The 24,202-nt window shown below is 41.0% G+C and overlaps 1 long non-coding RNA gene across 1 annotated transcript in view; it reads left to right on the top strand.

Annotated features, from left to right (window-relative positions):
• LOC128781541 (uncharacterized) overlaps positions 1 to 19,452 on the top strand; it is a 162,187-nt gene extending 142,735 nt beyond the window's left edge. The window contains exon 3 of the long non-coding RNA XR_008427547.1: positions 13,214 to 19,452. This is a non-coding gene — a long non-coding RNA (uncharacterized lncRNA). The remainder of the gene's footprint in view (positions 1 to 13,213) is intronic.
• The last annotated feature ends 4,750 nt before the right edge of the window (positions 19,453 to 24,202 follow it).

A 24,202-nucleotide genomic window follows, 5' to 3' on the forward strand; every position in this document is an offset into this window, starting at 1 on the left:
GCAGGCTGGTTTACACCTTAAAGTGGCAAGATGGCTGCTGCCCTTCCAGACAGTCACAACCAAGGAAGAAATGATAAAGGAAATGTCTGCTGACTTTCCCATTAGTCAACAAAACAACCTTCCAGAAAACTTCTGCTTGTGGTTTCCTTGACTGTAACTGCGTAGTATGACCACCTCAGCTGTGGCAGAAGATGGAAAACATTTAACTCTTCATGTTCTTGTAGTGAAAAGTGGCAAAGGAGAAGGAGGTTGGGCATGGCCGCTGGGTTCACCAACCAGCAGTGTCTGCTGCAGGAAGAACTAGTTGACTGTTCTTAGTGACAGAAACTGCTTTGTGAGACCTCTCCTGGGAATGCTACCCCACCTTCAGACAATAGATGGTGGCCATCGTTTTCTGTTTCAGGAAACAAAATAAATTACCTGAAAACATCAGAATGCGTGTAAGGCACAGATATTTTTTATGTCATTGGTAATTTTGTGAGAAATAAAGACATTCCTTGCAGTCTGATTCTTGCATTCAAGTTTTTAAAAGAGAGTTAAATAGGTTTGAGTCAATAATGAGGTTGTACAACTCAGGCCAGGTTTGATTTCTGTCTGTGGTGCAAACAGTTGATAACAAGATCAATGCGTGCTTCCAGGTCTTGCATTGCCTTTACTTGAATTTCCAATTAGGGGAAATGGACCTCACAGAGTATTTTCGGTTAAAGTACACAGGCCTACAGTTTGTCTAAAACAAAGCTGGTACTACCTCTGAGGTTATATTCAATTGGGATGATGCATCTTAAATTTGAGGGAGCCAGGGATTACCCTCTTTAATTTATTAAGTAGATTCACGGCTTTTTCCTGCCCAAATATCTGGAGTAAAGTATGTTTTAAGAAGTATAGTTCATAACCCAGGGAAGGTTTAAGGGAATCCTGGAATCAGAATTCATTTCAAAAGCACTCTTCTTTGGCTTCAGGCAGTTTAATTAGATGCTGTGTCAACACTGGGAGAATTCCGTATTCCATTTGGCATGGAGTAGGTATCATTCGCCACAGATCCAGGAACCACATTTCACCCAGACATTCTATAGGATCACCCTGTTTGAGGACTTGCCAGAAGCTGGCTTTTTTTCTGTGTGTGCATGTGTGACATTTTAGTAATTTTAAAAAATTGCAATAAAAATTTAAAAAAATTGAAGTACAACATACATATAGGAAAAAATCACAAGTAATAAATGTCCAGGTGGCTGTATTGTAATTATCTGGACACATGCATGTAAACTGCACCCAGACGAGAAACAGAATATTACTAGCACCCCAGAAGTTACCGTCTTTCTGTTTGCACTCCCTGTCAATACTACCCCTTCCCATGGTGACCACACCCTCAGTTTTTTTCTCATTTTTGAGCTATAACTGACATGTAATATTGTATAAGTTTCAAGTATACAACATAATGACTTGATATATGTATATATTGTGAAATGATCACCACAGTAAGTTTAGTTAACATCCATCACCTCACATAGTTCAAATTGTTTTCCCCGTATGATGAGAAACTTAAAGATCTACTCTCTTAGCAACTTTTACATATACAATACAGTATTATTAACTATAGTCACTATGCTGTACACTACATCCCAAAGACTTATTTACCTTATAATTGGAAGTTTGCACCCTTTGCCCCCCTTCATCCATTTCTTCTGCACTCTCACCCCTCACCTCTAGTAACCTCCAGTCTATTTTCTGTTTCTATGAGTTTGTTTTCTTTCAGATTCTACATATAAGTTCATATGTTGTCTGCCTTTCTCTGTCTGACTTATTTCACTTAACATAATGCCCTCAAAGTCCACCCATGTTGTCACAAATGGCGAAATTTCCTTCTTTTATGGTGGAATAATATTTCATTGTATTTACATACCACATTTTTTATCCATTCATCAACATTCTCTTGACTGTTTTTTTAAATCTTCACCAGAGGATATGTTTATTGATTTTTTTTTAAAGGAGAGAAAGAGAGAGAAACATCAATGTGAGAGAAACATCGATTAGTTACCTCCCATACATGCCCCAACCAGGGATCGAACCCACAACCTAGATAAGTGCCCTGAACAGGGATCAAACATGCAACCCCTTGGACGATGCTCCAACCAACTGAGCCACCTGGCCAGGGCCTCTCTTGACTTTTAACAGCATATATGTGATTCACCTGCTTTTGAAACTTACATAAATAGAATCAAAGAGCATGTAGTCCTTTGTGTCTGGCTTCTTTCACTCACTGTCACAATGGTGGGATTCATCCATGTCGACACATGTGGTTGTAGTTCATTCATTCTCATTGATGTACAAAATTCCCTTGTGCGAGTACACCAGCATGACTTTATCCATTCTTCTGCTAACGGTCATTTGGCACGTTCTAAGTTTGAGGCTATCACGCACAGTGTTGCCATGAATAATCTTGTTCATGATTTTTCATGCCTATATGGACATGTTCTGTTGGATGAAATTGCTGTGTTACGAGGTATGTGTATGTTCAACTTAATAGACATAAGTTGCTTCTTTCCCAGAATTAACAGTCATCCAGAATCAATAGTCACTCACAGTCTTGGGGGCTCTGGACTGGGCCTTCCTCTGGAAGCAGCAGGGTCTCTGGCTTTTTACTAGGGTAAAAGAACTTTGAAAAAAGCATAATGAGTTCATAACATTTTCTCACAAATGCCTCTTAAGTTCCATGTTGCTGATTTTCCTAGATTTTTTAAAAATTATTTTTAGATGTTTCTTGGAAATTCTCATTTAACTAGCCTCTTTAATGCTTATAGTTGGGGCAGTCATGTGCCTACCATGTGCTGGGCACAGCTATATGCTTAACCTATTTTACTCCATCAGACTTAATAGCAAGGCTCTCAGGAGGCTTCGTTTCTGTTAGAGATGGAAAAACCCAAAATTAGAAAGGGGAGTTGTAGAGCATGTACATACAATATGAAGCCAGTCTGCTTGTCTCTCTCTGTCATTTGATATTGCTTCCTAATTTATTCTGCTACCTGGCTTTAAGAAATTTGGAATTTACTAAAAACAGAAAGATGTATTCCACCACACTTCTCCCAACCTGCTGTTCTCTGTTACCAGAGACAGTGTGAGAAGACTGCTGGTAAAAGTTAAAGCTTTGACACTATTTGAAAATCTACAAAGTGGCATCAAGGGAATAAAAGCAAGGAGGCTCTATAAAGCTGGCAATGTGGGTAAAGTTAGCCTGAAGAAGGGAGAACATGCTGGTGCAGGTCCCTGCACCAAGGCCTGGACCACGGCATTGTCCTACGCAGGCAGGGCAAGGCTGCTCCACCCATGCACCCATTCTTCAACAAATTCTTTGAATGGCTTTCATGTCAGCATTAGGCCAGGCCCTCAGATAGAGAGACGTATGGTGTCTGCCCTGGAGGAGCTCATAGTGTACTGGAGAAGGCAGGCAGTTAAGCAAATAATTGCACAAAAGTGCTAAGGTGCTCTAAAAGAAGAAATAGAGGTAGATTGGGACACCAAAAAGGAACCAGTTCTCCCAGGGGGAGAAGCTGAGGATGTGGTTAGGAGGGAATCTAATAAGGATGAGCTTGAAAGATAAATGGTGGATGGTATGGGAGCCCAGTGTGAAGGGGAGAATGAAGCTAGAATGTAGACAGGGACCAGGCATGAAGGTTGGGGAAGTGGCAGGTCAGATGTTCTTGAGTAAGCCCATGGCAGGAAGGAAATGCTGAATTTCCTTCCTGCAGAATCCTAGGCTGGGTGTGAGGACTGTTCTGCCCTGACATAAGATAATAGGCATTTGGTCACGATGAGGTAGAGCTGCTCATCACAAAAATGAACCACTGGAAATTTACAGGACTCTTGGCCATAGACAGTTACCAATAACCTTTGAAATTGAGATTTGGAATCTTATGAGTGTTTGTCCTCCAAAATTCTAATGCTCCCTGGGGCCCAGTATTTCCTGTGCTGTGTCTGAGGGGAATGTCTTTTGTCAGTGAAGTGAGCTTTCACACTTCCAAGGAAGAAATTTCATACTCTCAGTGACCTCAAACAGGGCTCAATCCTCCCGAGAGAGAGGCTGCTGCTGGTAAAGTGCTGAGAGGGTTTGAGTGCTACCCACCCGCTTGCCAAGTGTGCTAAGGAGGTTCACCCAGGGGCATGTAAATTCCCTGCAATGGGAACAGAGAACGGTATTTTTCCCGACTATGATCTACTAGCAAGGATGAAAAAGAGAGCCCAAATCTCTGCCCCTGCATGGGGCGGGGGGCGGGGAGGGGGGGAAGAATCCCACCTGGTCTGTCTCCCATCTCCAGGCTCCTGAAATGCTTGAGAAACCTGTTCTGTAAGTGAAGGTAGGGGAATCAGGGGGATGGATGAAGAGAGGCTCAGAGGGGTCTTCAAGAAAAGGCCAGGGTGAGGGCACAAGGGTCCCTGTGTCTAGGGTCTCAGAGATACAAATATCTCCTCTAGACAAAGAGCTTGCTTATTTCTAGGCAGCCTTGCCCCCCCCACCCCACCTCCAACACTGGTTCAGTGGGAAAAATGTTCAGGAGAAAGGGACTCTGAGGCCTTGGGCTAGGGGAAATGGATGAGTCTTTCCTACAGGGAAACCCATTTTTACTCCTTCTACTGTAACAGATTCTGACTTTTCCCAGGACCAGACACGTGGTCCACACTGGACCAATCTCATATCCTATCCTGGGGAATAGAATTAGGGGGCAAAGGAAGAAGAAGGGTTGACATATGTCACCTGAGAAGGTCTCCTAGTTCCTGCTGCTGCTGAAATGCATGGAATAGCCCTGTCTCTGAGACCCCAAGTTCCCCGACTAGCTTCTCTTGCGTAAATTCTGTGAGCTACCTCAGGATCATTCCAATTAATTACACACACAGACTCCCTCCCTTCTTTCCTTCCATTTTGTCTCCCTGCTTGAAGCAATCAGAATTGGTTTCTCTTATGCAGCAGAATCTTGGCTGATGTAAAAATTGGTTCCAGAAATTAGTTGTAGACAGCAGTCCCTCAGGCTATGTGGAATTGGCCATGGGCCTGAATGGAATGTATAAATATACAGAGAAGGAGCAGCTACTGTGTTACCTGTTGTGCTCACCTGAGATGCCCACGAGCCCAATGAGTGTTCAGTGCTGGGGTCCAGCAGCCCTGCCATCGAACACAGAAGGGATGAGGCATGGGGATAATGGGCCCTTGTGAGACCATATGATCAACTAAGAAAATGTCCTAAATCTCGCTCCTTCCAAGGTTCCAAACCTGCCTCTCTCAGTTCAGTAGTCACTATCAGGAATTGTGCTATCAATTCCTGTGCTATCAGTCACTATCAAACATCAAGAATCTCTCCTTAAAGTAAATAATCTCTCATTACTTGTGGCTATTGGGCTGATACTCCTTTAAAAATATCAGGGATTGAATCTTCAGGTTTCTGAATGACAACACTAGCTAATTCACAACCTCAACCACCAGAGGCATGAGTGGTTGGGGCTTGTAACACTTGGATGGGGACATCTGTGAGCACTGGCAGACATGAGGACCTGACTCTAAATTCCTGTGAAGTATTCCCCTTGCCCCTTCTCTTGCCTCCAGAAGTGACTGACATTCTGCCCCAACCTCATTGTTGTTCTCTAAATAAGCAAGAATTAGACTCAACATGCCTACAGGGTGAAATGAATAATCAAGGTAAAGAAAAAAAAGTAGTGACTGAAAGTAACTGCAGGTCCATCATCTAGGGTGACTTGGGAGGCATATATTTTGAGAGTGCTGAACTAACGAGGGTGAAGTGTAATTTAAAATGAGGCAAAATCTATTGTTATAAGTAAATCCATCAGACACTGTGCCTGTTGTGTGCCTGCTTGGACTGTCAGCTGGATTTCAGCAATTGGATGCTTTCATTAATGAAAATTTCCACTGAAGGCTGGCCCATGCTGGGTGAAATCAAAAGGCCAGAAAACTCTGAAGTAGTGCGGAGAATGGAATTCAAAGACCTACCCTCTTGCTATATTCTTTGACAGTGCCCAAAAGGCCCTTCTATCTCCTTGCCTTGAGAAAGAGATGGTAAGAAAAATGCCAGAATCTTTTTTAAATGCTCTACTGATAGTCCCGTCTGGGCCAAGAATACTGTGGATGGGACCACTGAAAATGGGCTCTTGGTAGCCTCGAAGATGGAAAAACATGGGAGTGACATGGCCCAGGACACAGCTAGAAGCGAAGCCATTTTTGTTCTCACAACAGACAGTTTTGTAAGTGTGGTAGTCAGGACCGGTGAATGGCCTTACATGCAGTGCCAACTAACTGTGATCAATCAATCGTGTGCCCCCAGAGACTGTGACATCTCAGCATCTATGTCACTCAGGTCAGGCTAGGTTATGTTTAAGTAACAAATAACTCCTGTAATCTCAATGACTTAAAATAATACAGGTTTAAATCCCTCTCACTCAACACTATCTTGCACTGAGGGTTAGTTAAGGGGGGCAACTGGGCAGGGCTATAGTCATCATGGTTATGAAGGGGCCCAAGTGGGTCACACCCGAGGGAAAGAGATCAGGTAGGTCTCATAACCAGCGATTAAATACTTAGCCATAGAGGAGACACACCTGTGATTTGTTACTGGGAAGTAGTCCCGTAGTGCCATTCAACCAATAGGAGGACAGGAAATGCAGTCTACTGTGTACTTAAAAGTGGAGAACTGAAAATATTTGGGAAAAATCTAATTTCTGACTATCACCCTATCCTCCTGAATATCACACAGCACCTATGACTCTGTGAGAAAATTCCCTGTGGCCTTTTAAATAACAATGCCAAAAATTAGAGCTTGGCCTTCAGGTGGTTCCAACAGGATCTGTCAGTACCACCAGGAAGTGAACGCTGGGGAGTTACATCTCTACTTGGAGATGGCCTGAAACACCACTGGGGAAGGGAAGTCCTCCTGGCAGGCCAGTTCTGCCTGGAAGGAGAAATGAGCAGAGGTAAGGGTCTGCACAATTCCTGATAGTGACTGCTGAACTGGGAGAGGCAGGTTTGGAGCTTTGGAAGGAGCGAGATTAGAAGATTGTAGAGAAAGGAGTGGATGAACTCTCCAGATGGGCCCAGAGCCTGAAAATACCCACACCTGCAGGAACACGCACCAGAAGGCCCTGGATTATGTCCTCCGTCCATAACCCAGAAACAGGAAAGAGAGAAGGAATGACTTGTTGAGGACTCCATTTTGACACCAGCTGGGACGTGACACCCTGCAAGAGGTGGGCTCTATCCTGTGATATACAGGGTGGGGCAGAAGTGGGTTTATAGTTGTTCACATGGAAAATAATACAATAATTAATAACTAATAATACAAGAGTAAACTCTGTTTCCCATACTCACAACTGTAAACCTACTTTTGCTCCACCCTGTGTGGTCCATATGCTATTTCTATGAAATCCCAAATTCACAGGTTCAGGAAGCAAAAGGATGGCACTGCTTACAACCCTTCAGGCTAGGGTTTTGCTTCTCATGCTTGTGATTCAAAGCTCTGTTGTATTTTGTAAAATTTTCTTACATACTAAAAAATTTACTCTTTGGGGTGTAGAATTCTATGGGTTTTGACAAACGCAAAGAGTTATTTATCCACCACCCTGGTCATTGTATAGAATAGTTCTATCACCTTGAATTTCCCTCATGCTGCTCCTCTATTCTGCTAGATGTTTTATTGTTCAAGAAAAGATGTTTCTACTAGAAAACAGAAATGGCCCTGTGCTGACCTGGGCCTGGGATGGGGATTCTCACAGCAGTTCATCGATAATTCTCTTCTCTTAGGGTTATGGGAAGAGCCTTGGCTATAGAAAACAATGTGGGAGTGGGCTTTATGTGTCTGGGATGAGAACAGAAAAAGGACAAAAGAAACTGGCCAAGTCCTCAGAGACTGTGGGGGGCAGGGCAAGCCAGGAACTCATACCTGAAACTTCCTTTGTGAGGCCAACAGAGCCTCAGGCCAGGAAGGCAAGTAGTCTACAGGCTGCTGAGCACAGGCCCATTCAGCTAACACCCAGTCAAAACAGGGCTGTGGTAAAGGGTTTGGCTTCCTTTCCAGGCTGATGAATCCTGGCCATACCGACTGGCCTTGTGGAATATGCGACCACCACGCACTGCCTTCTCTGAGCTTACACATAGCTGGAGCTGTTAGTGCCCACAGACCCCCACTCTGCCTAGAGAGGCCCCATCATTTTATCACCCTCACAGTCTGCTGTGCCACTGTGTGGTCTGCAGGGGTGAGGGACAAGAAATAGCAAAATGGGTAGGTCCCAAGATAAATAATTAACCTCATCTAACAGCCACAGACCACTCACTATTGGGCCTTGCCCAAATGGTGAATGAAGGACCTCATTCTTGTGGCATTTGAAGGCACAGAAATGAAAGAGGAGAGAAGAGAAATGCTGATGTAGGGGTGGGTAGAATTGAAACTGTTGTGGGCATGTCTGTGTGTGTGAGTAGGGGATTGAGGTAGTTGGGAGGAAAGAGGAAGAGGAGCAGGATAAACTGAGATGATGGTGCAGAGGCAACTGTCTCACACTGGCCTCTGGAAGGAGAAAAGAGACTAAGCCTGGAGAGGGAGAGAGAGACAGAGAGAGAGACAGAGAGAGACAGAGAGAGACATACAGACAGACAGACAGATATCTCTTTTTGGATGATCAGAGAGTGGGACATAAATCCCTGATTAGTGATTCAGTAACAGTTGCTTGTAAATACTTGCCTTTCTTTCATCAGGGCATACCAATGTTCTACCAAGGTCTGGGTACTGGGAACAAAAAGTAGAGCCTATCTCTTTCTAGACACATCTTCTTAGCAGAACCTTTAATGGATAAGAGTGACTCCTGTTCATGTGTTTGTGCATCTGCTTATTCATTCATGAGTTCATCCCTCAGCTTGTGTGGTCTTTCCCCAGAATTAGGCTCTCACTACACTTGGATGGCTATGGATAGGCCTTACCTTTCAGAACCTCACAGTTCCCTTGGGTAGTTGCAGCAGGACCCAGCCCCTGGGGCAGGGGCTGATAGGAATAAGGTGCTATGTACAGGCCAAGGTTCCCAGCCCTCTGTGGGGAAAGGGGCTTCTCTTTCCCTTGTATGGCTAGATTAGGATTAGTCTAGAGCTGGGCACAGGGGAGAAGGGCAGCTTCAGGACCTATGCTGAGGTTCAGACCTCCAGTTTCCTGCCCAGAGAATGGGGTGCCATTGGAGACCCTAGAGGAGGGAGCAGAGATTTCTAGATTGGTGGCTCAACTCCTGATGGTCAAGGGCTAGATTGCTTGCTCTTGGTAATGAGGTCATTGTCCTCAGGGCCTGCCAAGGACACTGGAATGACACAGCATGGTGTCTGGCCTGAAATTTCCCTTGGTAAGGCTCATACTGCTGTTGGACCATGTCCATTCCCTGAAGCCACTCCAGCCTTAGGGAGAAGAGCCTGTCACAGTGAACAGGAAGTGTGGGACAGCCTGTGGGAAGGTCATGACATTGTGGTGTGTGCTGTCAGCCAGCTCCTGAGTGGCATCTGCTTAAGGAGATAAGCAAAAATGGCTGGTCCAGGTCAATTGAGATTGATTTACTTGACAAGTCCATGTTATCTGTCTCTTGGATTTCCACAGACGGCTGATCTTCAGTTGATATCACACTAGACAACAGAATGAGAGTGATGAGATGGGCTGCCTGCTCAAATCCTGACCCCAGCACCCCACCCCTAACCCCTATAACTGAACTATTTAACCCTTTCAGGCAGGCAAAGACTCCCACTCTTGGGCCCCATGTCCGCTCTAGGCAGGCACTCTGTAGAGAACCTGGGGTCTGTCACTTGTTGACTTGAGATTCTATCCATCTGGTGTGGTACTATCTCCAGCATCCTGGGAAATAAAACAAAAGCATTCACCCCTTTTCTAGGATCAGCCTTTCTCTTTATCTTCATTTGATCCTATGGACACTGGACTCATCCTTTATGATAAAAACCCCATCTCTGTGTCCCAGGTTCTCCATACCTGTAGCAGGCCCTAGTTGACCTCAAACCTTCCAGACATTTGTCCTGCCCTTGATCCTGTGTTTGGGACCCAAACTTGTCTCAGAATTTTCTTGTTCTCAGTCTTTGTCCCACTCTGACCACCACCTGCAGGTTCCATCCTATCCCTGGACCTAACCATTGATACCCCTAAATGCTATGCACATCTGCCAGGGTCCCTTATTGCTTCAGCCTTGTGCCCCATCCTGATGTTAAATATCTTCCCAGACTATGTCTTGGGATGCTGAACACTCTGGGCATGTGTTTACTGTGATCTAGGCTCCCAGGTCCTATTGGATTGTTTAGTGCTAACTTCCAACTTCTTCTCATGGTCCTGTCTGCTGGGAAATGTTGGCAAGACCCCCTCCCACTCGGTGCCACCTGCACTGACCCCATGCTCTAATGGGCTGGTGCTGTGCCCTGTGTCTAAGGGTTGGGCCTGAGGGGTAAGGCCACACCTCTGTGGACAGTCACCCAACTGCTGACTTTATATAGGTCAGCTGGGGAGGAAACATCACTTGCCTCTCTGGAGGTACCAAGCAGGACCATATTTTATGTGAAGAGAGCTAAGCATATTCTTCTGGGTGGTAAGGGGTGCTTTGATGATCTCTACTGGAAGGATACAGACCAGCCAGTAGGAATCACTGGAGCTATGAGCTCTGGAAAATTGACAATATTTTGTAATTGATTACTTAATGCCATGTTACAAACATTTATAGAGCACCTGTTATATTAAAAACAGACAGGGCCACATGAAAGCAAGGAGGGATGTGGTAGTATCCTAAGTAGCAAGAAATTCTTGTTCCAACAGAATGGCCTGGTTTTAGCCACATGAGGTAATGTTCATGGTTTCTGTTTGGGCTGGAATGTGAAAGAGGAAGTCAGACCACCTGAAACAAACAGCTGAAGGTGGCATTGGTCATTAGTAAGATAGAAAAGGGAAGCAGAGCCTTGAGGGTGAGATTCTGAGAGGCCTGGTCCCACCATCCCTAGGTAGATGGGCAGTGCTAGAATGATTACAAGCATGGGCTTTGAACGCAGATGCACCTGAGTTACAGCCTCACCTCCATCACTTCCCAGGTTTGTGATCATAGACAACTTACTTAATCTCCCTATTCCTTTGTTTCCTCACTTGTAAAGTAATAATTCTAACACTTATATCAAAGAATTATTATAGCAATTAATTGAGACAACGCATGCAAAATAACAGAGTGCTTGAAACATTGTAAATTCTCCATAAATGGTGTTTATTAGATTTAATCTATTTCCAACCTTGGGTGATGAGAATTTACTTTTATTCAGGAAGGAGGCAGTTTCCTTTTATTACCCTGCTTGGTCACTCTTCTGTTGCCTGATGCTTGGGCCTGCACCTTTCCTAAGGCCTAAGTATTGATCCAGTCTCTGTGTCCTGGCCAACCTGCTGTCTGGCCCTTTCCTTACCCACTGGGCCCCAAGCTCCAGAAGATGCCACAGACCAAACCATGCACAGAGTGCACACAGAGTGCTAGGAGCATGGGTATGTTCTCTACCCATGAAAGATATCTTGATAATATATCTGAACTCTACCATAGCAGTTATATGAACTTTGTGAGCTTTCTGTTAAGGAAAATGATAATAATAGAGTAAACGTGTATATTCATAGGGGTGGGGAGATGACATAATAAAGGCCCTAGCAAATAATGGAGAGATCAGGCTCCCTTTCCACTTCAACAAAGAGTTTGATCTTACAGCTCCAGCCTCATGTTCTTCCTGCATCCAAGTTGGGCCTTATGTAATCTTTCCCACTCAATACTAATTAGGAGTGCATGTGAACTTATCATTTTCACACCTTCTCTTCTTTTATCCAAATTAAGCATTTAATTTCCAATAAGTGTGTTTGTGAGATATTCAAGGCCAGGGAGAGCTGGAGGAGGGACTCAGAACCTAACAGTACGTGGGGACACACAATGGGGGCTTGGCAAGCCCTTCCACCCCATTCAGAGCATGTCCGCCACCAAGAGTCAAGCTAGAGTTCAACCTGGTCAGCAGCTTAACACACAAGCTCAGCTCAAAATTCCTTCCAGCTGAATTAGGTTTTAGCTAGGGATCAGTCTTCTCTCCTTTATTTTTCTTTTCTCCTCAAATCTTTCTCCTTCTCCTGTAGAAATCAACTGAATAGAAAATTTTCATGTTGTGTCCCATCTTTGTTTGGGCTTTGCATTCATTCATTAAACAGATGGCCATCAGGAGCCTACTGTGTTCCAAGAAAATTGGTTATGTCAAGTAGCTTGAGCTGAGGGTTGCATATATTTTGACCATACTGAACATAGGGGAGAGTACAATGTGTATTCAAGAAATACCTTCAGTTGATTTGCTTAATGTTCCCACATTGACAGCTTAAGAGAAATGATAACCATTTTTCAGATGCTAATAAAAAAGAAGGCCAGCCCAATAAGTTGGTTCATGTTATGGCAGGTGGGTACTTACCATGTGCCAGACCCTGTGCTGTAGAGTTCTGCATTGCTATTCTCTTTTCTCCTCTTGGCCCTTCTCTGCCCTTCCCTTTGATCCAGACGCTCAGTCATTCAATAAGATTTTACTGAGAACCAGTCCTGTGGGGGCGTGGAGCCATGCACTGGGGATACAAGACAAATAATATCTGCTCTTAGAGACTCACCACCAGAAGATAAACATGTGATAGACAGGCCCCCTAACCCAACCCTAGGTCAAGGCAGAATAGTGTGGGTGTGCGTCCTGCTTTCCTGTTGTCTCTGTCGTGCGGTATCTGTAAACCACTACTAGTATGGTCTTTTGCTTTCCTGACACTGTCTTCTCATTCTAGTACCTTAGAGAGCACACGAAAGGACACTAGTCTTGAGTTCTAATTCCACAAAGCATCTCACTATCCTTGTACCTACCTTATCACACAGAAAAAATGACAAACAGAGGAAGAAAGGGCTCTGCTCGGTAGGTTTTGTGCTGGGTTGAGGAGAGAGTTGGTTCTGGAATAGGATAGATCATTGTCTCTCAGGACAAAAGTGGTCCTGCTGTAGGAGATCACTGACACCGCCCTCTCCCTCAGCCAGACTCTGTGATTCTAGAATATCTCCTCCTCTGCCAACGTCAGGGCACTGCTCCATTCAGAACTTGAGCTGTCCTTGAAGTCCTTCTACTTATTCCTTGCATGCTTCCCCTCTTTCTTTTGCCTTTCAGAAGTCGCCTAAGGATCCTAATGACAGTCAACTTCCAGGCAGAACTGGGACAGGAAATCTGTGCTCCTCCTTTCCCACAGATGCACAGCTGTTCCTGCTCAGCGGGTGAAGAGCCAGGCCTGCCACTTACAGAGAGGAGAGAACTTAGGTGCTGCTGACTTCTGCCAGCGGGAGGACGAGATGTCTACATCCCATTGAAGGACATGCCCAGATCCTTTTTGGCCACGTGGTGAGCAGAAATCTGTCACTGAAGTCTGCTGCCTTGGCAGTCTACAGGCTGCAAGTTCATGGAGAGACCAAGAGCCAGGAAATGAGTTAGAAAGCTGTGTGACTGCAGGCAGACATGAAGAGTCTGGCGCTGTGAGGAACTCAGAGGCAGAACCGTCCAGCCACAACATGAGGTCTCATTACCCCTACTCAGGGCAGAAGAAAGCCCAGCAGGATCCCCGAAGGGCATGAAGAATATTGTGGGGACTCCAGGGCTCCTTGGCCACATTCAAGGGCTTGTTTTCTCTTGATGTGAGTGCTTGGAAGGTTCCCTCCAAGTGGCTTCAGCAAGTGGGGACATTTATTCCCCTCACATTCTTCACTCTGCTGAAGGGTATCAGCATTGGCATTGGGGTAACTGGCTGGGCCAGTGGTGTCAGTTCACTGACCCCTAGAGCTGTGGAGATAAACAGAGCCTGTAAGAAAGTTCTTCTTTAGAGCGAAACAAAATGTTTTCCTCCCTACAATTTTTACCCATTAGTCTGAAGTTCCAGAAAACTGGGCTTCTCTTTGTATGACAGTCTTCCAAATATTTGAAGTTATTCAAGAGTCAAAACACTTATATTATCCAGGCAAATTACCCTATGTTTGTTTCTCCAATAACTGTTTCTAAACCCCTCTTTATCCTCCTGTTTTCACTAGATGTTTGTAACTTGTTATTCAAAATTTAGTCCATGGAACAAGAGCATTAACATCCCCTGGGAGTTTGCTAGAAATGCAGAATCTCAGGGGTCATCCATTACCTCTTGAATTAGAATCTGCATTTTAACAGGTTCTCTAGGTTATGTATATACACATTAAAGTTCGAGAAGGACTGGTTTATAGCACTTGATAGCAACACACACACACATTTATATGTAACCTCTATGCCAAACAATAGAATGATTAATTAAATTGTGACATATTTAGGCTGTGGGATATCATGCATTATGCATAGAAACTGCATAGAAACCTGAGGAAAAGCTAATGCTAACATTTAAAAAGAGTACTGATTACATCCCAGACTGTCCAAAGCATATTAGTAATTACCTCCTTGAGTCATCACAATAACCCCAAAAGACAGATAACACTGCTATTCACATTTTAAAAGTGATGAAAGAGGCCCAGTGAGGGTGAGTGACTTGCCTATGATCCATTGCTGGAGCCCAGGCAGGTGAATTTCAGAGCCCGTGTGCCTGACCACTGCTAATGTCCAATGACACAGCCCGTGTTACAGGATTACGTCTAAGCTATGGCTGCAACTGTAAGGATATAAATTGAGTTTCCCTAATATCACATTGTGCTATTGTAATAAAAACAATTAAAAGACAGCATGACTCAAACTGAGCACAGCTTTATCCATCCCCAGCAGTGTTTCTATTATCTCTGTTACACTTTCTTTCAATTTAAACAATGTTTACAATACAAAAAATAATATATAGTTATGATAAAAATTTTCATATCCAAAAAAGGATATAAAATGAGAAGTAAAGTACTCCCTCCCCAAAAGCTCTCCTCCACTTTGAGATAACCACTGTTAGCAGTTTCTCATATATCTTTAAAAAAAATGTGTTTTGCATTTAAAATAACGAACACACACACACATATATAATGCACACACAACCCACTCTTAGCTCAGATACATCTGTTAAAGCAGGCTTGTGATTGGCTCCTGTTTTATTTATGATAAATTGGAATACCCAGATCTTTCGCACATGAAGTGTTAAGTTTTCATCTCCATCTTGTACAGATTTTTTTCTCACCTAAATGTAGGGTATTTCATGTCTGCTTACTGAGTTTTATGTAGCTGGTTGTGTTCTAGCATTTCAATGAATCAAATCTTTTTCACTTCTGACTCTAATGCATAGAAGCTTTCTCTTCCACAAGTCTAATAGTTACACCCTGTTCTTCCAAGCCCAAGGAAGTGACTGCAGGACTGGGGAGGCAGAGGTGGTTTATGATGGTCACTATTAACAGTGAAACAAAAAATTACAGCAAAATGTTAGTCAAGGCTATCTCCAGATGGTGGGGGTTTTATTTTCACTTTTTACTTTTCTATATTTCCCCAATGTTTAACAATGAGCATGGGTTAATTTTGTTACTAAAAGAAGAAGAAGAAATTAAAACTGGAGTTTTATAGATTATATATTGTTTCTACCTCTTCACTGTCTTCCTCAAAGAGATGACACATCCATTCTCTTTGCTGGGTAGTGGCCCCTGTAAAGTAAGCAGTGTTTATATGCCCAACGTATTGACATTGGATTTGACCATGTGGCTTGCTATTGGACCCCTGATCCAATATGACTGGTGCCCTTATAAAAAGGGAACAGTTAGACATGGGCACAGGGAGAATGCCACTGAACATGAAGACAGAGATTGGGGTAATGCTTTTCACAGCTAAGGAATGCCAGACTTTGCCAGCAATCCACCAGAAGCTAGGACAGAAGCATGAAACAGATTGTCTTTCACAGCCTCAGAAGGTAACAACCCTGCTTACATTTTGATCTCAGAAGTCCAGCCTCCAAAATGTGAGACAATACATTTTTGTTGTTTAAGCCACCCAGTTGGAGGTACTTTCTTATGGAAACCCTAGGAAACTAATACATGAGGCCACCTCAGATTTTGCATCCAATTACAATATGTGACTATGTTCTCCACACCAAGCAATTCTCTGACACCAGCTGGGTGCCCTCCAATTCAACTTAACTCTGACACTATCTACCTGGGGATAGTGTCAGATCCCACAGGATAAGATTCCAGAGGGCTTTTGACTGACAGGTTATAGATGGGAAGTTCCAACAACCCCCCTCCTAGATTCAATTAACTTGCTAGAATGGCTTACAGAACTAAGGAACATTTTACTTACTTGGTTATTGGTTTATTATAAAAGGATCTATCTCAGGAAGAACCAGTTGAAAGAGATGAATAGGGCACGGTAGGAGGAAAGGGTGTGGAGCACCCACGCTCAATCTGAGCATGCTGCTCTCCCAGAACCTCCACATGTTCATTTGCTCAGAACTCTCTGAATCCCATCATTTTGGGTTTTTATGGAGGGTGTGGTTGATTATATAATTGCCATTGGTAATTGATTCAACCTCCATGTAAAGTGAACATACCGTACACATGACTTATCACTGTTGACATTAACCTTGATTACCTGGCTGAGCCAATCTGGTTTCTGTAAAGTTACTCTCTCCTCTGTCCCCCACTTTCCATACATTATTCTTTGGAAGGACATCACCATGCGCAGCCCATGCCTAAGGAGTAGGGACTCGGATATATGCTCCTTCTTGAAATAATATCTTCATGGATTATTAGGAATTCTCATGACAGATTTGTCTATTCTCTTCCATTTATGATTTATGTGGATATGTAAATTTACTTATTTATTCAATGATTTATTTATGTCATCAATACGTTTTATTTTATTTTCATTTATTTTATTTATATATTTAATCCTCACCCAAGGATATGTTTATTTCTTTGAGAGAAAGAGAAACATTGATGTAGGCAAGAATCATCCATCAGTAGCCTCCCACACCCACCCTGACCAGGGATCAAACCCACGACCTTTTGGTGCATGGGATTATGCTCCAACCAACTGAGCCACCCAGCCAGGGCAGTAATGAATTTTATGTACTCCAATACTATTTTATTTATTTTGTTGCTCAAGTTGTTCTGTTCTGGAAATCGGGAGTTCTTTGAGATGGCTCCTGTGTCCCTTGGACATACTCTTGTCACTGTGCATGTGTTTTTAAGCACTTCCTTACTGCAAGATGCTCTAAGCTCATTTGCATATCTCCTGTACCAGTGCTAGAATCAACCTTTCTCTAAATAGCCCTCTTCCTTTGACGGGATATCAAAAACCAAGGTATGAGTTCTAGGTGTGCTCATTTTTATTGGGGTGTCATTGCTTCTCAGCCCTCTCAGCATACAGAGCAAGGAAATTTATGTGGATACTAACCAATGTATACACACATATCTATACATATGTTCATATATAACCATCTTAATCTACATTAAGTTAAGTATGAGTTCATATTGATGTCTTCAAATATAATACAGTACCACATGGATCTTTCTAGCTTCCTTCCTTCCTTGTCTGTAAAATTCTATTCTAACAGTAAGAAACCTGCCTCTGGCCATCTGTCATGCATTTACTCAATTGTTAAATCCCAGTATACATATATAGTGTTTTCAGAATTGTTAACCTGTACTGCCAAGGAAAAGAACTTTGTCAGCTAGGGTACAGTGTTTTAAGTACAGATCCTTTTGCTTTTAATCTTACGGAGCCTCCTTATTTCCAAAATAATTACATCAATATATTTCCCTCACCCTCTTCAGGGAGGGTGTTCCATGCATTTGTAATACAATTACGTAGATTCTTTTTCACATTCTACTTTCCATTCTAAGACACACTTCCTGCCACCATCTCCTAAATGACTTTTTATAACTTACATTATATTAAGGCTTACTCTTTGTGCTATAAAGTTCTATGGGTTTTGATAAATGTATAGTGTCATAGAGCCACCATTACAGTATCTTACAGAATAGTTTCATCACCCTAAACATCCCTGCTGCTTCCCCTATTCAACCCTCTTCTCTCTCTCACCTCTGACCTATTCACCATCTGGATAGTCTTGCCCTTTCCAGAATGCAATCTAAGTGAAATAACACAGTATGTGGTGTTTTCAAACTGGCTTCTTTCACTTAGAAATATGCATTTAAGATTTATCCATGTCTTTGTGTGGCTTAATAGCTCATCTGCTTTCCATCATTGGACAGCCTTCCTTATGTGAATGCACCACTGTTTGTTTATTCATTCACCTATCAAAGGATGTCTCAATCACTTACATAACTGCTATATATTCTTACATAGGTTTTTGTATAGACATAAGTTTTCAAATGACATAGGTACATACCTAGGAGTGTGATTGCTGGATTTCATATTAAGAACTTGTTTGGCTTTATAAGAAACTGCCAAACTATCTTCCAAAATGGCTGTATGATTTTAAATTCCCACCAGCAATAAATAAGAGTTACTGTTCCTCTACATCCTTGTCAGAAATTAACATTGTCAGGTGTTTTTTAATTTTAGTCATTCCAATAGGTATGTAGTAGTATCTCATTGCACTTCCTTAATGACAAAAGATGGTGAAAGTGTTTTCAATTGTGTATTTACTACCTGTGTATTGTCTTCAGAAAGGTGTCTATTCAGATCTTTGGCCCATTTTTGAATTGGTTTGAGTGTTTTGTTATTGCTGAGTTTGAAGTGTCCTTTGTGTATTTTGGACATTAGCCCTTTAACAAATATGTGTTTATAAATGTTTTCTCCCTCTTTGTGACTTGTCTTATTCCTTCTCTTAACAGTGCCTTTAGCAGAGCAGACATTTTCAATGTTAATGAAATTTAATGTATCAATTTTTTCTTTTATGGATCATACTTTACTTGTATCTAAAAACTCATCACAACTCATCACAAAGCTCAAGATCATGTGAATTTTATCCCATATTTTTAAAAATTTTTATGATTTTGTATTTTACATTAAGTCTACAATCCATTTTGAGTTAATTTTTATGAAAGGTATAAGGTCTGTGTTTATTTTCTTTTAATGTTTTTATAACATATGGAAGTTTATTTATTCCAGCCTCATTCACTGCAAAGATTATCTTTTCTCCATTGAATTGCTTTTGTGCCTTTGTCAAAGATCAGTTGACTATATTTTGATCTAAAATTGTTAAATGTTTTAGAATTATCAATTCTTTAAACCTTCTGGTTTTGTGTTGAATATATAAAGGCCTTAACGTTTCAAGATTATTTTAAAAATCTTCTTATGCCTTTGCTTAGTACTTTTATGTCTTTGCTTAGCATTTTATATGTTTAAATTTTTGATCCAAATGTAATTTACATAAATGTAAAGTGTGAAGAAGAGATTCAAATTTATTTTCTTCTGAGGATTTCTGAATTTCATATATTGAAGAATCCATCTTTTCTATACTGGATACACTCTTCTCATATATAAAAATTTTAAATAAACATTGAATCTGTTTATTCATTCTCTCTTTCGTTCCACTCATAGATTTTCCAATCATGTCAATAGCACACTATTTAATTACTGTATCTTTATAAAATATTTTAATATTTAATATTCCCTCATTAGTTTTATTTTTCATTATTTTCTAGAGATTCTTACATGATTATTTTTCCATCTCATTTCATTTCCAACATATGATTTAACTATTCTACGTCAAAAATAATCTGTTATTTTATAGGGATCAATTTAAATTTAGATACTAAATTAGAAATAACTGAAATCTTTATTATATTGATTTTTTATCCAATAATACAGCAGCCTTTCCATTTTTGAAAACTTATTTTGTGTGTCTCTAGTATTTTAAGGTTACTTGCATAAACATGTTATTCAGTAATTACATTAAATGCAAATGCCATAACCATCCTAATTACAAAGTGGAGTTGTGAGATTGAATAAAAAATTAGGCCCAACTACTTGCTGCCTGTAAGAAAGGTACCTTAAATATAGAGACATAAATGGGTGAAAAGTGAAAGGATGACAAATGATACAACATGCTAACATTCCTCAAAGAAAAGAATATTACCAGAGATGAAGAGGGCATTGTATGATAATAAAGGTATCAATGCATCAAAAGATCATAACAACCCTAAATGTTTATGTCCCAAATAACAGAGCTTCAAAATATACAAGCAAAATCTGACAAACTGCAAAAAGAAATAGATACATGAAACAATTACTGTTGAAAATTTCAACACTCCTCTCTTAATAATCGACAGGACAACTAGACAGAAAACTAGTGAGGGTATGGAAGGCTTGCACGACACTTCCAAGTAGCCAGCCCTTTTGACATTTATAGAACACTCACCCAGCAACACCGTACTACATCTTTTATTTCAAGTGCACAGGAATATTTACCAAGATAGACCATCTGATGAGCCAAAAATAAGTACCAATAAATTTAAAAGGATTTAAATAATAAAAAAATTGTCCTTTGACTATTACTGGAATTACATTAGAAATCAACGCAAGAATATCTAGAAAATTCCCAAATATTTGGAAGTAAATAACACACCCAAAATCTTAAATCAATTATCTTAGTTTCCACTTCTAGAAACTAGAAAAAGAAGAGGAAATTAAATTCAGGTAAGCAGAAGAAAGGAAACAGTAAAAATCAAAGTGGAAATAAATGAAATAGAAAATAGAAAAAAAGAAAATCATTGTAAACAAAAACTGGTTTTTTTGAGAAGATCAAAAAAATTGATAGACCTTTAACCAGACATATTATGAAAAAGAAAGAGAAGACACTATCAGTATAGGAATTAAATATGCAGTAATAAAGATTCTGTAGCTATTAAAATGTTTTAAAGAAGACATAAGTAGAGAGATTTTTACCAATAAATTTTTTAAAAACTTAGGTGAAATTATAACTTGAAATATACATACTACCAAATCTTTTGTAATAAATAGATAACCTGCAGAAATGAACTCATAAATACAGAGAGAACATTTTCAGTGTTGCCATGTGGCGGGGGGGGGCGGTGGGGGAATGGGTGAAAAGGAGGAAGGATTTAAGAAGTACCAATTGCCAATTGTGAAAACAGTTACAGGATGTAAAGTATAGCATAGGGAATATAGTCAATAATATTGTAATAACTATTGATATGTATAGTGTCAGGTGGATACTAGACTTATTGAGTTGGTCACTTGTAGGTTATATAAATGTCTAATCACTATGTTGTATACCTGAGACTAATATAATATTGTGTGTCAACTGTAACTGAAAAGCTAAAATAAATAAGTAGATAACCTGAATAGACATATTATTTAGGAAACGGAATCTGTAGTTAAAACCTTTCCCACAAACAAACTCAGGCTTTGTTCATATCAATGAATTCCACGAAACATATGAGGAAGAAAAATATCAACTCCACACAAATGTTTTTGAAACTTTAAGAGGAACGAATATTTTGTAACTACTTCTATGTGGTCAGCATTATACTAATACCAAAACCAGACAAAGACATTACAAAAAAAGTGAAGAGCAGACTGACATACCCCTCATGAACATAGATGTAAAAATTTTTAACAAAACTTTGGCAACTTGAATCTGTAAAAAGGGTAATACATCACAAACCAAAGTGGATTTATGACAGGAATGTCAGACTGGTTTAACATTAGAGTATCAGTTGATACAATTTGCCACATTACAACCTAAAAGAGAGAAAAACGTGGTCATTTCGATAGAGCAGAAAAAGCATTTGACAAAATTCAATATCTATTCATGACAAAAACACTCATCAAACTAAGAAAGGAAGTGAACTCCTTCAGTCTAATAAAGGGTACCTAGAAAAATCTTTTATCTGGCACCACACTTAGTGTGCAAGACATAATGCTTTCCTCGTGAGATCAGGAACAAGGCAAGGATGTTCATTCTCATGTCATCACTTCTACTCAGCAATTTACTGGACATTCTAGCCAGGGCATTCAGGTTGGAAAGTAATAAAACAGTCTTTATTTGCAAGATAACATGAGTGTCTAGGTAGAAAATCCCAATGGATGTACAAAAAACTCTTAAGTGAATTGAGCAAGGTCCATATAAAAAAATTAATTGTATTTTTATAACCTAGAGATGACCCCTTGGAAATACAAATTTAAAAATTCCACATACAATAGCCTCATAAGCACAAAATATTAACAAAATATATACCAAGACTTATTTGCTGAAACCATAAAACATTAATGAAAGTTAGGGAAGAAGGATAAATAAATGGAAAGTTGTGCCTTAAAATCTATAAATTCAAAGTAATCCTGTTCAAAATACCAGCAAATCTTTTTGTATAAATCACAAAGCTTATTCTAACATCTCTATGGGAAAGTAAAGAAATTATAATAGTCAAAATCGGTGAATGGATAAAGAAGTCATTGTACATACACACATACAGTGAAATACTACTCAGCAATACAAATAAATGAACTACTGATACATGCAAGCCATGGATTAATCTCAAAAGCATTGTGCTAAGTGAGAGAAGCCAGACACAAATGGCTATATTTTTTATTCCACTTATATAACACTCTAAAAAAATGAAACTTTAGAGACCCAAATCTGGTCAGTGGTTGCCAGGGGACATGGGAACTTTGCGGGATGATAAATATCCTATACTGATTACAGTAGTGATTATATGACTATATACGTTTTCTAAAACTCATAGGACTACACCTCAAAAAGAGTGAACTTTGGGGAAATTATACGTGTCAAGAGACAGTTCTCCATGGATTTTCTTGCATGTGTTATAGGTAAGGCAATGATTTCTCCTTGTCCTGAACTATCTTTTCAAGAATGTTTGTGTAGCAAATAGTCTTGGTAGACAGAGACAATGTCACCCTCTGCAGCAAAGTGCAGGCATACTTACAGTTTAAGAAAGTAAAGATAATGTCTCCCTCTGGAACAAAAGGCAAACTGACTCTTGAGTAAATTCAGGGTTTCTCTTCTGCACTGCAACACACTGTATGTGCAGGTGTCACATGGCCAGTGTCATGTCACCCTGTGGGAACTGGGGCTCAGGGAACTAGCCTGCTGTTTCTGTGAATAACAATCTATCCTTGACCTCTGCCCCTGGAGTCTGCTACAACAGCCTCCATGAAACAGTAGCGGGGTGACTTGTTAGCTTACTAGTAGACTATACTTTCCCACGCTCCACAGTTTTGACACTTTCAGTAAACACTGACCAACATGTTTGTTCATTCAGGCAACACATTTTCTTCCAGTCCATTGCCTATTAATGAGAAGAAATTGAGGAGGAACTGCAGGCCAAATACAAGGACATTGATGCAGATGCCGGCCCGCAGGATCTGTGTGTTGCAACTGCAATGGACAAGTTCACATGGACTATGGAAATCCTGTGGAGAAAAAGGAACGGCATGGCCACTCTCTAAGTGAGAGAAGGTGAGAGGGCCAGAGACTCCGACCCCCGCCTGGACAGCCTTTTACTGCTTTCTGGGCACATAACATCGAGGATGGTCCTCATTAACTATGCACAGGTTCCCTGTAGGTGATTACCTTTTACAGACAACAAAGGAAAGAATGTTGCTAGTTACTTCAAAGAGAAGGATGTTACAGCTCAAGGGGGAAAGTGATTGAACAGGTTACACTCCATACTTGGGAGGTTTAGCAGACTTTAGGAAGTTAAAGATACTCAGTAAACATTTGCTGCCTCAATTCAGGGTGAGGGAGTTTTAGCAAAAGCAAGTCTCATAGCAGCCTAGGTACAATGCAGGCCTGATTCCCCCCAGGAGAACCTGTCCGTGGGCATGGGTCCTGCCTGCCGAACCTCGCACCCACTGGCTTTTCTGAGTGGGCGCTGGGCTACATTTCCCACACGTGGAACGGTTCCCTATAGGACATAGGTTCAAAGAGAACTGTCTATATTCATCCTTGGATGTTGCAAATCTCTTCTGGGGGGACTCTTTGTCAGTCTTGTGGTCAGCTTCTAGTTCTTCCTATTGTAATAACTAATATTAAGAATTTTTTCCTGAGGGCAGGAGGCTGAAGGCTCTATCTCTATCAAATAACAGTTACAAAAGCCTCCCACAGACTGAGCATAAAAGGAGAGAAGTTTGTGACCACTCTGTGCAGCAAGCGGGAGAATCCATAGACCTTTGGTTGTTCACTTGGGAGATGCAGGAGGTGGGATGTATAAGCTTGTTAAG

This window comes from Desmodus rotundus, chromosome 8, assembly GCF_022682495.2.
Source record: "Desmodus rotundus isolate HL8 chromosome 8, HLdesRot8A.1, whole genome shotgun sequence".
Classification (NCBI taxonomy): Eukaryota; Metazoa; Chordata; class Mammalia; order Chiroptera; family Phyllostomidae; genus Desmodus; species Desmodus rotundus.